This window comes from Carcharhinus amblyrhynchos, chromosome 22 (genome assembly GCF_965287045.1).
Source record: "Carcharhinus amblyrhynchos chromosome 22, sCarAmb.v2.hapA, whole genome shotgun sequence".
NCBI classification, from domain to species: Eukaryota; Metazoa; Chordata; class Chondrichthyes; order Carcharhiniformes; family Carcharhinidae; genus Carcharhinus; species Carcharhinus amblyrhynchos.
In genome coordinates this window covers 46,943,618-46,956,471 of record NC_137345.1, presented here as the reverse complement: position 1 = coordinate 46,956,471, position 12,854 = coordinate 46,943,618, and the positions used below count along the sequence as shown (strand labels likewise).

Genomic DNA, 12,854 nt, shown 5'->3' with positions numbered 1-12,854 from the left:
ATTCTGTGGACTAAGTATATGTTCTTAGTGCCAACAGTACATAATAGCATAACATTATACAATATAGAAAATAACATCATTGTGAATAAATAAGCTTTTAGGTTTATTATTTTTGCTTGAATCAGAAGGTCACAGAACTTAACTAAATTATAATGTAGTTCATGTATATAATGATCTAGTCACATTCATGCAAAAGCAAAAGACCGCCTGTAGAAGTTGAGTTTGCGCTGTTTCAGCTCACACCTACTGAAGTATAACAGCAGCTTTATAGTAAACATTCAACCATGTAAATAAATCTGGGCCTTACTGTACACCAAACCCACTTCCACTATCTGGTGCACTGGTATTTTTGGGCTCAGTAAATAAGAAAATTTTGTTAGCAGGGTACAGCGTCAATTCTGGCTCTCCAGGACTACAGATGAATCAATTTTTCTCATCTAAAAATTAGAAAACACATGTTCAGCCCTAGATAAAATGACTCAAGTTAGCACATTCATCTCATGCAATGCAATGTTTCCCATGTAAATCCTACCCGATATTATTGGAGTTGGGAACCAAATGTAGTGTGTCAAAATTCACAGATGACACTAAGATGAGTGGCAGAGCAAAGTGTGCAGAGGACGCTGAAAGTCTGCAATGGCATATGGATAGTCTAAGTGAGTGGGTGAGAGTCTGACAGATGGAGTACAATGTTGGCAAATTTGAGGTCATCCATTTTGGCAGGAATAACAGCAAAATGGGCTTTTATTTAAATGGTACAAAACTGCAACATGCTGCAGTGCAGAAGAATCTGGGTGTCCTTGTGCAGGAATCTCAAGGAGTTGGTTTGTAGGTACAGCAGGTAATTAAGAAGGCAAATGGAATTTTGTCCTTTATTGCTAGAGGGATGGAGTTTAAAAACAGCGAGGTTACGTTGCAGCTATTGAAGGTGCTGGTGAGGCCACACCTGAGTACTGTGTACAATTTTGGTCTCCGAGAAAGGATATACTGGCACTGGAGGGGGTGCAGAGGAGGTTCACTAGGTTGATTCCGGAGTTCAGAGCGTTGGCTTATGAAGACAGACTGAGTAGACTTGAGCTATATTCATTGGAATTCAGAAGAATGAGGGGAGATCTTAGAGAAACAAATAAGATTGTGAAGGGAATAGATAAAATAGAAGCAGGGAAGCTGTTTCCACTGGCAAGTGAAACTAGTACTAGGGGGCATAGCCTCAAAATAAGTGGGAGCAGACTTAGAACTGAGTTGAGGAGGAACTTCTTCTCACAAAGGGTTGTGAACGTGTGGAATTCCCTGTCCAGTGAAGCAGTTAAGGCTATCTCATTGTATGTTTTTACGGCCAGGATAGATAAATTTTTGAGCAGTAAAGGAATTAAGGGTTATGGTGAGCGGGCAGGTAAGTGGAGCTGAGTCCACGAAAAGATTGAATGGCGGAACAGGTTCGAGGGGCCGGATGGCCTTCTCCTGCTCCTAGTTCTTATGTTCTTATACACACAAAGAACAGTATTTACATAACAGTGGAATCAAAGCAGATTTCAGCACATTCCATCTCAGATAAAAGAAAAATGGCCTGAGGCAGGTTTTAGTATGTGACCGTACAGGAATAACGCCATTCTATAACTGAAAGCAATGACCATCAAAATACTTCTGCAACACAGGAGTTGCAATAATTGCAAAATTATTTTTAATATGCCTTTACAATGTCAATTTAGAATTTTTTTTCCCCGGTGGAACGACAGCAAGATTTTCCAGGTCACCAACTTATCTGTCAATTTCAGGCTACTTTCACAAAAATCACAGTTCACCATTAATCTTTGCGCACTCAAACTTAGAAAATATTTTTGGAGAAAGGAATACTATTTGAACTGTTGAATGAGTTGAGCTACTGGACTCAGTTCAAGAGCCATGTAACACGCTGAAGTAGGACTGAGCTTCACATTTGACCTAGTCGGGTACAATTTCAACCAAAGGATTCATAAGACTTGAGACATAATGCTAAATGGGACAGACCTTCGTTTCCACTTGCTGCACAGTGACCATTTATAGCAGCATAAAAGAACAACCTATAACGCAATTACTTTTACAAATCAGTAATACACATTCAATTATACAAGCACTGACAACAATTATTATACTTTTATCCCATAATCACGTTTAGTTTACAGCAACTGCAAGGGTGAAACAATATGTGCTTCTGTCTCAGTATAAATATGATTACACTGCCCACAATTCTTGTAAAGGGACAATATTCATTCTGTTTACTTAGAATTTAATACACTCCAGTGAAACTAATATCTTATCAACATTTTATGAATCAAATCTCTTGCAGTGGCCTAATTTCCATTTTATCATTTACGATAATTCAAATTGAACATTATTTTAGATACCCTTTATCCCTTCTTGAATACTTTCTGCTAAATTACATGAGTGCAAACGTCTTATTTCACCATGAATATTTAAATATTGTGCAAAATGATTCTTTTCTCGGTGTTCTTCAGGCTACAGATAATCTAGCAGAAATTGGCATATTGGATGAAAGTGTGGAATGGTTGAATTTTACGTCCTTAGTAAAAGTTCAATACCAACTTGATTCAAACAATTATTCCACATGTTGAGCACGCTATTGGATTAAAGGACTTTAAAATGCTTTCAGACACATTTGGACCGAAGTTCGGCAAAACAGGAGATTATGTTAGGGTCCAACATGGCTTGTGCGGCCAAACAGATAGAAAGAAGTTCCAGCAGATCAAAGGAAGCTCCATATTTAGCAGCCTTCCTACAGGCTGCACACAGAGGGCACTGGAAGGGATACCAAAAACAGAAGCTGAATGGAATCAGGTGAAATACAGCACCAATGTTCAGTGTTGCTTCACTGGTGGTGCTGTCATCGGCTGAAAGGGAACAGAGGGGATGCTTTTCCCAGTGGAGCACCAGATTGTGCAGAGGACAGCAGATCACCAAAATATGTGAGACTCTTGCAAGGGGGAAGTGCAAGGCTTCCTCAAATCTATCCAGGCATCAAAACCTCATTTCCAGGCTGCCGTTATAGTTACATGGCAGCAATTATAAATGTCCTCTGTCTTTGTGCTGGGGTGTCACAAAGCTGTAAGAAGCCATATTTTCACTGTCTGCTCCTTAATACCTAAGCACAATCACTCAGGTAAAAAAGCTGAGGCACCTTGGACAGTGTTATGATGTACAAGTCACGGAAACCTCCTGGGCAATGATCGCAGGCCAAAAGAAGTCGGTGAGTGTGACCCTTTGTTTGAAGCAGCTCCTGACTTCTTTGCAGGAGTTTTAACTGTCACATAGCAGCAGTTAATGATACCTGAACTTGAGAAAATCAAGTAGTCTCAACTTTAGTGGTCTGATTGGTATGTTACATATTGACCTACCGCTGGTACACGGCATCTGTCAGCTTCTTGATGCAGTGCTGGGCTGTTGGCTGGAATATCTTACAGATGCCTCCAGGTAAGCCCTGGAATGAATCTAAGGCTTAAAGGTTAAGTGCCAAGGTACCTTCACCACATCATAGTGGTCTCAACTTCTCCTCCAGCACCTCACACATGTCTATTATTATCACCTGCATGGAGAGACCCATTCTATGCAGAGGTGTTCTAACATCTCAGGAAACAGAACATCATTTTATTCTCTCATGAGATGTGAGCATCTTTGGCTAGTCCAGCATTTGTTGTCCATCCCTAATTATCCTTGTGAAGATGTTAGTGAGCTGCCTTCTTGAACTGCCACAGTCCATCTGGAGTAATTACATCCACGTGCTGTTCCACATTTTTGATCTAACAGAGTGATGGAACAGCAAGAGATTGGGGTCCCTTGCTATTTGTAGTGTATTGTACAAGCTAGACACGAATGCAGAAAGTATAGTCAGGAAAATTCGCAGATGACAAAAAAAAAATCGGTGGTCTGGTAAATAGCAAGGAGGAAAACCTTAGATTATGGGATGATATTGACAGGCTGGTCAGAAGAAGCAAATGGAATTTAACTCTGAAAAGTGAGGTGCTGCATTTTGGAAGGAATAACAAGCTAAGTGAATATACAATGAACTATAGGATGTTAGGAATTGCAGATGACCAGAGGGATCTTGAGATGCATGTCCAAGGATCCCTGAGAGCAGTAGGGTGTTTAAGGTGTTTAAGACAGCATATGGGATTCTTGCCTTATGTAGCTGAGGCATAGAATATAAAAACACGGAGGTTACAATGAGCTAAATGCATGCTCATTGGGCCACAGCTAGAGTATTGTGTGCAGTTCTGGTTGCAACAATAGAGGGAAGATGTGATTGCACTAGAGAGAGGGCAGAAGAGACTCACCAAGCTGTTGCCTGGGCTGGGGCATTTCAGCTATAAAGAGAGGTTGGTTAGCCTGGGGTTGTTTTCCTTAGAGAAGAAGGGAAACTTGATTCAGGTTTACAAAATAATAGCTGGGAAGAAACCATTCACGTCAGCAGGACGGTCAATAAAATAGAATTAAGCTAAAGGGCGGGAAATTTAGAGGAGATTTGAGGGAACCTTTTTCACCCTGAAGGTAGTGGGGATCTGGAACTTACTGTCTGAAAGGGTGGTAGAGGCAGGAACCCTTACAATATTTAGGACGCATTTAAGTGCTGAAAGGGTTTAAACGAGCACTGAAAACACCATAGCATACAAGGCAATGGACCAAGTGCTGGGATTAAAATAGTTAGATACGTGATGGCCAGCACAGAAACAATGGACTGAGGGGCCTCTTTTTGTGCTGCAAAACTATGACTAGGAGTTGCAAGTCAGGATGCTGTATGGCTTGGAGGGCAACTTACAGGAAGTGGCATGCCCACGTGTCTACTGTCCTGATGTTAGATACAATAGATTTGAAAGGTGCCAAAGGAGGCTTGACAAGTTGCTGCAGTGAATCTTTTATATGGTACACACTGCTGCCATGGTATGCTATTGATGGAAGGAGTGAATATTTAAAGCGACGAATGGGCTGCAGATCAAGCGGGCTGTTTTGTTCTGCAGCTTCCCAAATATTGTTGGAGTTGCACTCGTTTAGGCAAGTAAGAGTATTCCACTCTATCCCTGACTCGCGCCTTGCATCTGGAAGACAGGCTTTGGGGCGAGTTAATTACCAGCCTCCTACTTATTCTTGCAGCCACATTATTTATATGGCTGCTCCAGTTAAGATTCTAATCTATGACAACTTCCAGAATGTTGATGGTCTGCAAACTCTTCAACTGGATACAGCTTCCTGCACACTGCCTTCACTCCTAGTTTATGCACCTTCCTTGTCTGTGTTCCTTTGTGCCATCATCTGCCCGGCTCTCACTCCTACTCTTCTCCTTAATGAAGGAGACCAATTATTGAGAATTATTCAAGGCGCAAAATCTCTCAATTCCAACTGTTGTCTGCATTAGATGAAATGGAGCTGGGAGAGATGTTTCTAGTAAGTGCCCTCTGATATGGGTTCCCACAGTGCAATCTCACCAACATTTCACTCTTTGCCTATTTCTTACCCTTACCATTTGAAAATAGTTTAACTCAATGGCTTCCACCCTCTATCTACCATTCATCTCTGCTGGCAAACTGAAGCTCTGTGGAACCCACGTACCCACAGTAAATTCTGAAGTCCACCTCAAAATCACAGACTTGCTTGCCCACTGTGATGATTTTGAATCCATTGCTCAACCACCTTTGGTAAATATACCTGGCTAAGGATGTCATTGGGGTTCTGCTCCAAAGCATGCTCCTGCCATATTTCACCTCCTGCTTCCCACCCCACTCCAAAGGCTGCATGGTGACACAGTGGTTAGTACTGCTGCTTCATGGCGCCAGGGATCCCAGTTTGATTCCCAGCTTGCGTCACTGTCAGTGCGGAGTCTGCATGGGTTTCCTCCGGGTGCTCCGGTTTCCTCCCAGTTTTAAAGACGTGCTGGTTAGGTGCTTTACCATGATAAATTCTCCTTCAGCTGGAGTGTGGTGACTTGAGGATTTTCATAGTAATTTCATTGCAGTGTGAACATAAGCCCACTTGTGACACTAATGAATAAAAAATAAAGCCAGTACCATAGGACGAGTAAAATTTTACCCTTGTGTCAAACCATGTTACATCATGATCAGGTAGCTTGAGATGGAGAAGGAAAAAATAAATAAAACAGCCAAAAATCCAAGTTTCACCATCTAATTAAAATTCTGATTTTAATTTTCATCGTCTGATGGAAACACTTTACACAGTTTCAAAATTCAGTATTTTTACAAGAGTGAGTAAATTGAAACTGTAAACCTTTTTATTCTGTTCTGCCCCAAACTTCACTAATTCACATTATTGCCATTAATGAACTGTCAAATAGGCAAGTAACTTCATTTGCATTCTCTTAATGAAGTTCTACCTAACTTCCCTTGCAATTTGTAGCTGGCTTTTCTCATTTCATTCTGTCTTAAATACACACAACTATGTCAACAATTATTTGTCGCAAGTCAGTTAACAAAACTCCAATTAATAATCAGTATCAGAAACAAATAGTGATTTCTCATATTCTTCAACTTGCCATCTCTTTAAGCTCAATTGTATGCTCATGGCACAAATTGTTTGCAAAAAACGTATTAGATTCCTTGTTGCCATGGCAAGATGTCCACAATGTGCTGTGACAAAGGAAAGCAAGGCCATGGAACTTATGGTACCACCGTTAGCAGTCTACAGAATGTTTATAACACGCCCTTCCCCTCCTTAATAGCTTTAAAACATTTTGACATATAAACTAAAGCGCAAGAATATGTCTCCAAATTTAAAACAATTATCTATAAAACTGTTATTCACTACAGTTACATATCTGCAAAACTCCGGACACAAATTATTTTTCGAATTGTCACATCAACAACTATATGTATCCGAATGGTTATATAACCTTGGTTTAAAAGTTTGTTTTTTCACAATATTGTTTCATCAGCACCCACAGACTCTGATATTACAATTCTTCCGCCCGCCCGATCCTTCTCCCACCCGCACCCGAACGGGCGGGGGGAGGGAGAAGGGCCGAGCGGGCGGGCGGGGGGAGAAGGACCGGGCAGGCGGAGAAGGACCGGGCGGGCGGAGGGAGAAGGACCGGGAAGGGCTGGGCGGGGGGAGAAGGACGGGGGCAGAAGTATCGGGTGGGCGAGCGAGCGAGGGAGAAGGATCTGGTGGGGTAGAAGGAGCGGGCGGGGGAGGAGTGGGTGGGGGAGAAGGATTGGGCAGGTGGGGGGAGAAGGGGCGCGTGAGTGGGCGGGGGGGAGAAAAAGAATCAGGTGGGAGTTGTGGGTCACATTCTAAACAAGGTAAAAAACCTGATATGAAGTTGGGACTTGGAGACTGTGTTGTCTATTTGCCTGATTGACGTGGTGGGTACTGGGCCATTGACAAAATCTGGGAGTGGAGCATGGTTGGGGAAGCTGCCCTGCCCATGGAGCCCGAGCCCAGTCGCGGGCGGGGACGGCGCCCCGCCGCTGCGGGCCGGGCGGGGACGGCGCCCCGCCGCTGCGGGCCGGGCGGGGACGGCGCCCCGCCGCTGCGGGCCGGGCGGGGACGGCGCCCCGCCGCTGCGGGCCGGGCGGGGACGGCGCCCCGCCGCTGCGGGCCGGGCGGGGACGGCGCCCCGCCGCTGCGGGCCGGGCGGGGACGGCGCCCCGCCCCTGCGGGCCGGGCGGGGACGGCGCCCCGCCGCTGCGGGCCGGGCGGAGACGGCGCCCCGCCGCTGCGGGCCGGGCGGGTCAGCCACACTCAGTCAGGCTGGGCCAGGGTGAAGGCTGGAGGAAATACGCTCAGCCTGCCGCGGGGACCGCCTTGACTGACAACTCCATCCACAAATCAGAGGCGCGGAACCTCCTAAGACGGCCAATCAGTCTGGGCCAGAGGCGGGACTTCCGGCGCCAACTCCGGCCGTGCTCAGCTTTCCCAATCTTCCTTCCTGTGTGAGAAAGAATGTTTTTTTAAAGATAATAAACAGTAAACAGAGAGGAGGACAAACCGTGTACAGTGGGGTCTTCCCGGTGTGAGTCCTGATGGCTGTCTAACTCCGCTGAGTGCCGTTGCCCGCTCACTTTTTCAAGCGCCTCAAAGTTGTCTCTCTCGCTAATGTTTACGTGCGCGGCGGCTGGCGCTGACAGACCGCTGACGTCACGCAGCGTGACAGCCTCGCGCCACCCTCACGCGCTCTGACGTCGCCGGGGGGCGGGGCCCGACCATGACGTCACCGCCCGCCTGGCTTGCTACTTTATGGGAAATCCCGCCCTCCTCACCTGTGCCAGGTACAGGAGTTCACTGAATGGAAGGGCTGTACTGTGGAAGGAGGCCATTCAGCCCATCCATCTACACCAGCAACAATCCCACCCAGGCCCTATCTCCGTAATGCCGTGTACTTACCCGGCAGGTGGATCTTCAGGCATTGAGAGATGCAAGGACTGATTAGGGACAGTCAGCATGATTTTGTGAGTGGAAAATCACGTCTCACAAATTTGACTGAATTTTTTGAAGGGGTAATCAAGAAAGTAGATGAGGGTAGTGCAGTTGATGTTGTCTACATGGACTTTAGCAATGCCTTTGACAAGGTATGGCATGGTAGGTTGATGCATCAGGTTAAATCTCATGGGATCCAGGGTGAAGTATCTAAATGGATGTAAAATTGGTTTCTTGACAGAAATGATGTAGAAATGATGCCGGCGTTGGACTGGGATAAACACAGTAAGAAGTCTCACAACACCAGGTTAAAGTCCAACAGATTTATTTGGTAGCAAAAGCCACTAGTTTTTGGAGTGCTTGCTGCCCCTTCGTCAGATGGGTGGGAGTTCTATTCACAAACCGGGCATATAAAGATGCAAACTCAATTTACAAAATAATAATTGGAATGCAAGTCTTTACAGGTAATCAAATCTTAAAGATACAGACAATGTGAGTGGAGAGAGCATTAAGCACAGGTTGAAGAGATGTTTATTGTCTCCAGACAGGATAGTTAGTGAGATTTTGCAAGTCCAGTCAAGTCATAGGGGTTTGCGTTGGAGATCTGTGTGAGGTTATCCACGTTGGCAGAAATAATAGTAGGAGGGATAATTATTTAAAAGGCGAAAAGCTGCAGCATGCTACGGTGCAGAGGGACCTGGGGGTCCTTGTGCACGAGTAGCAAAAACCCAGTCTGCAGCTGCAGCAGGTGATCAAGAAGGCGAATGGAATGCTGGCCTTTATAGCGAGGGGGATAGTATATAAAAGTAAGGAGATCTTGCTGCAACTGTACAGGGTACTGGTGAGGCCGCAGCTGGAGTACTGTGTGCCGTTTTGGTTGCCGCACTTGCGCAAGGATATCTTGGCCTTGGAGGGACTGCAGAGGAGGTTCACTAGGCTAATATCGGAGATGAAGGGGTTGGCCTATGAAGAGAGACTGAATAGACTGGTCTGTACTAGTTGGAGTTTAGAAGGATGAGGGGGGATCTTATAGAGACGTTTAAGATAATGAAGGGGATGGATAGGGTAGAGGTAGAGAGATTCTTCCCACTTAGAAAGGATAGCAGGACTAGAGAACACAGCCTCAAGATAAGAGGGGGGCAGTTTAGATCGGAGTTGAGGAGGAATTTCTTCACTCATAGGGTGGTGAATCTCTGGATTTCTCTCCCCGTTGGAGTGGTGGAGGCTACCTCGCTGAATATATTTAAGTCACGGGTAGATAGGTTTCTGATAGACAGGGGAATTAAGGGTTATGGGGAGAAAGCGGGAAAGTGGAACTGATCCACTTCAGATCAGCCATGATCTTATTGAATGGCGGGGCGGGCTCAAAGGGCTAGATGGCCTACTCGTGCTCCTATTTCTTACGTTCTTATCTCTGCTGCCTCCTGAAAATACACAAGACAAACACACCTGTCCCATGGTATGGGACCCTGTGTGAGAACCTCTCTGGCTACGTCGAAACCCATTGTACAAAGAACCCCCTAGCTTTTGTTGCGACACTATGGACTTCCTACAGGAAGTCAGCACACATGGAGCAGTTTAACCAGGAGCACTCCTCATCGCAAAGGATGTCTCGGCACTCTACAACCAGCATCCCCCATGACGATGGCATTGCTGCAATTGCCTCAGTCCTCAACGCTGACAACTGCCGGTTTCCAGATGCAATTTTACAACTCATCCGCTTCATCCTGGACCACAATGTCTTCACCTTCAACAACCAGTTCTTCATCCAGACACACGGAACAGCCATGGGGGCCAAATTCATACCATCTTCATGCACAGGTTCAAACAATACCTCTTCACTGCACAGAACCTTCAACCGATGCTACACGCTAGATGCATCGATGACATTTTCTTTGTTTGGACTCATGGTGAACAATTACTGAAACAATTATATGATGAAATCAACAAGTTTCATCCCACCATCAGGATCATCTTGGACTATTCTCTGGAATCGGTTGCGTTCTTGGACACACGCATCTCCATCAAGGACGGTCACCTCAACACTTCACCTTACCGCAAGCCCACGGATAACCTCACGATGCTCCACTTCTCCAACTTCCACCCTAAACATGTTACAGACAAGTCCTCCGTATATACAGGATCTGCACAGATGAGGAGGATCGCAACAGACACCTCCATTGAAAGATGACCTCATAAGAACAGGATATGGTGCTCAACTCATCAATTGACAGTTCTGACACGCCACAGCGAAAAACCGCACCAACCTCCTCAGAAGACAAACATGGGACATGGTGGACAGAGTACGCTTCGTGGTCCAGTACTTCCCCGGAGTGGAGAAGCTACAACATCTTCTCTGGAGCCTTCAACATGTCATTGATGAAGACAAACATCTCGCCAAGGCCATCCCCAAATTCCCACTCCTTGCCTTCAAACAACCACACAACCTCAAACAGACCAGTGTCTGCAGCAAACTACCCAGTCTTCAGGAGAACAGTGACCACGACACCTCACTATCCTGCCACAGCAGCCTCTGCAAAACGTGCCGGATTGACACAGATGCCATCATCTCACTTGAGAACGCCTTTCACCAGGTATATGGTACAAACTCTTGCAACTTGGCCAACATTGTCTACATGATACGCTGCAGGAAAGATATGGTACATTAGTGAGACTGTGCAGACGCTACGACAATGGATGAATGAACATTGCTTGACAATCGCCAGGCAAGAATGTTCTCTTCCTGTTGGGGAACACTTCAGCGGTCACAGGCATTCGGCTTCTATCTTCGGGTAAGATTTCTCCAACTTAGCTTTCACAACACATGACAGCGCAGAGGCGCTGATCAGAGACTGATAGCCGAGTTCCGCACACCTGAGGACGGCCTCAACCTGGATCTTGGGTTCATGTCGCTCTATCTGTAATCCCCATGACTTGCCTGGGCTTGCAAAATCTCACTAACTATCCTGTCTGGAGACAATACACATCTCTTCAACATGTGCTTAACACTCTTTCCACTCACATTGTCTGTACCTTTCAGACTTGATTACCTGTAAAGACTTGCATTCCAACCCTTATTTTGTAAATAGAGTTTGTGTCTTTATATGCCCTGTTTGTGAATAAAACTCCCACTCACCTGACGAAGGAGCAACAAGCGCTCCAAAAGCTAGTGGCTTTTCATAGAATCATAGAACCCTACAGTGCAGAAAGAGGCCCTTCGGCCCATCAAGTCTGCACCGAACACAATCCCACCCAGTTTCTACCCCCACAGCCCTACATATTACACCCACTAATCCCTCTAACCTACGCATCCCTGGACACTCAGGGGCAATTTCTTAGCATGGCCAATCAACCTATCCCGCACATCTTTGGACTGTGGGAGGAAACCAGAGTACCTGGAGGAAACCCACACAGACACAAGGAGAATGTGCAAACTCCACACAGACAGTGACCTGAGCTGGGAATCAAACCCAGGACCCTGGAGCTGTGAAGCAGCAGTGCTAACCACTGTGCTACTGTGCCACCCCAAATAAATCTGTTGGACTTTAACCTGGTGTTGTGAGACTTCTTACTGTTCTTGACAGAAGCCAGAGGATGGTTGTAGAGAATTGTTTTTCAAACTGGAGACTGTGACCAATGGTGTGCCTCAGGGATCAGTGCTGGGTCCACTTGTATTTGTCATTTCTATTAATGATTTGGATGAGAATATAGGAGGCATGGTTAGTAAGTTTTCAGGTGACACCAAGATTGGTGGCATAGTGGACAGTGAAGAAAGTTATCTCCAATTGCAATGGGATCTTGATCAATTGGGCCAGTGGGCTGACGAATGGCAGTTGGAGTTTAATTTAGACAAATCTAGACAAATGGTAGATTGAACCAGGACAGGACTTACTCAGTTAATGGTAGCATGTTGGGGAGAGTTACAGAACAAAGAGATCTAGGGGTACACATTCATAGCTGCTTCAAAGTGGTGAAGACGGCATTCGGCATGCTTGGTTTCATTGGTCAGAACATTGAATACAGGAGTTGGAATGTCTTGATGAAGTTGTACATACATTGGTAAGGCCACACTTGGAATACTGTGTGCAATTCTGGTCACCCTATTATAGGAAGGATATTATTAAACTAGAAAGAGTGCAGAAAAGATTGACTAGGATGCTAACGGGACTTGATGGATTGAGTTATCAAGAGAGGTTGGATAGACTGAGACTTTTTTCTCTGGAGCGTTGGAGGCTGAGGGGTGACCTTATAGAGGTCTATAAAATAATGAGACGCATAGATCAGATAGATAGTCAAATCTTTTCCCAAAGGTAGGGGAGTCTAAAACTAGAGGGCATAGGTTTAAGGTCAGAGGGGAGAGATACAAAAGTGTCCAGAGGAGCAATTTTTTCATGCAGAGTGGTGAGTCTCTGGAACAAGCTGCCAGAGGTACCAAT

General features: G+C 45.4%; 1 protein-coding gene across 1 annotated transcript in view; it reads right to left on the bottom strand.

Annotated features, from left to right (window-relative positions):
* LOC145357119 (peroxisome proliferator-activated receptor delta-like) overlaps nucleotides 1-8,119 on the bottom strand; it is a 62,001-nt gene extending 53,882 nt beyond the window's left edge. Inside the window, exon 1 of the mRNA XM_080210268.1 lies at nucleotides 7,991-8,119. The gene's annotated coding sequence lies outside the window, so the exon portion shown is untranslated. The remainder of the gene's footprint in view (nucleotides 1-7,990) is intronic.
* Nucleotides 8,120-12,854: the final 4,735 nt, after the last annotated feature.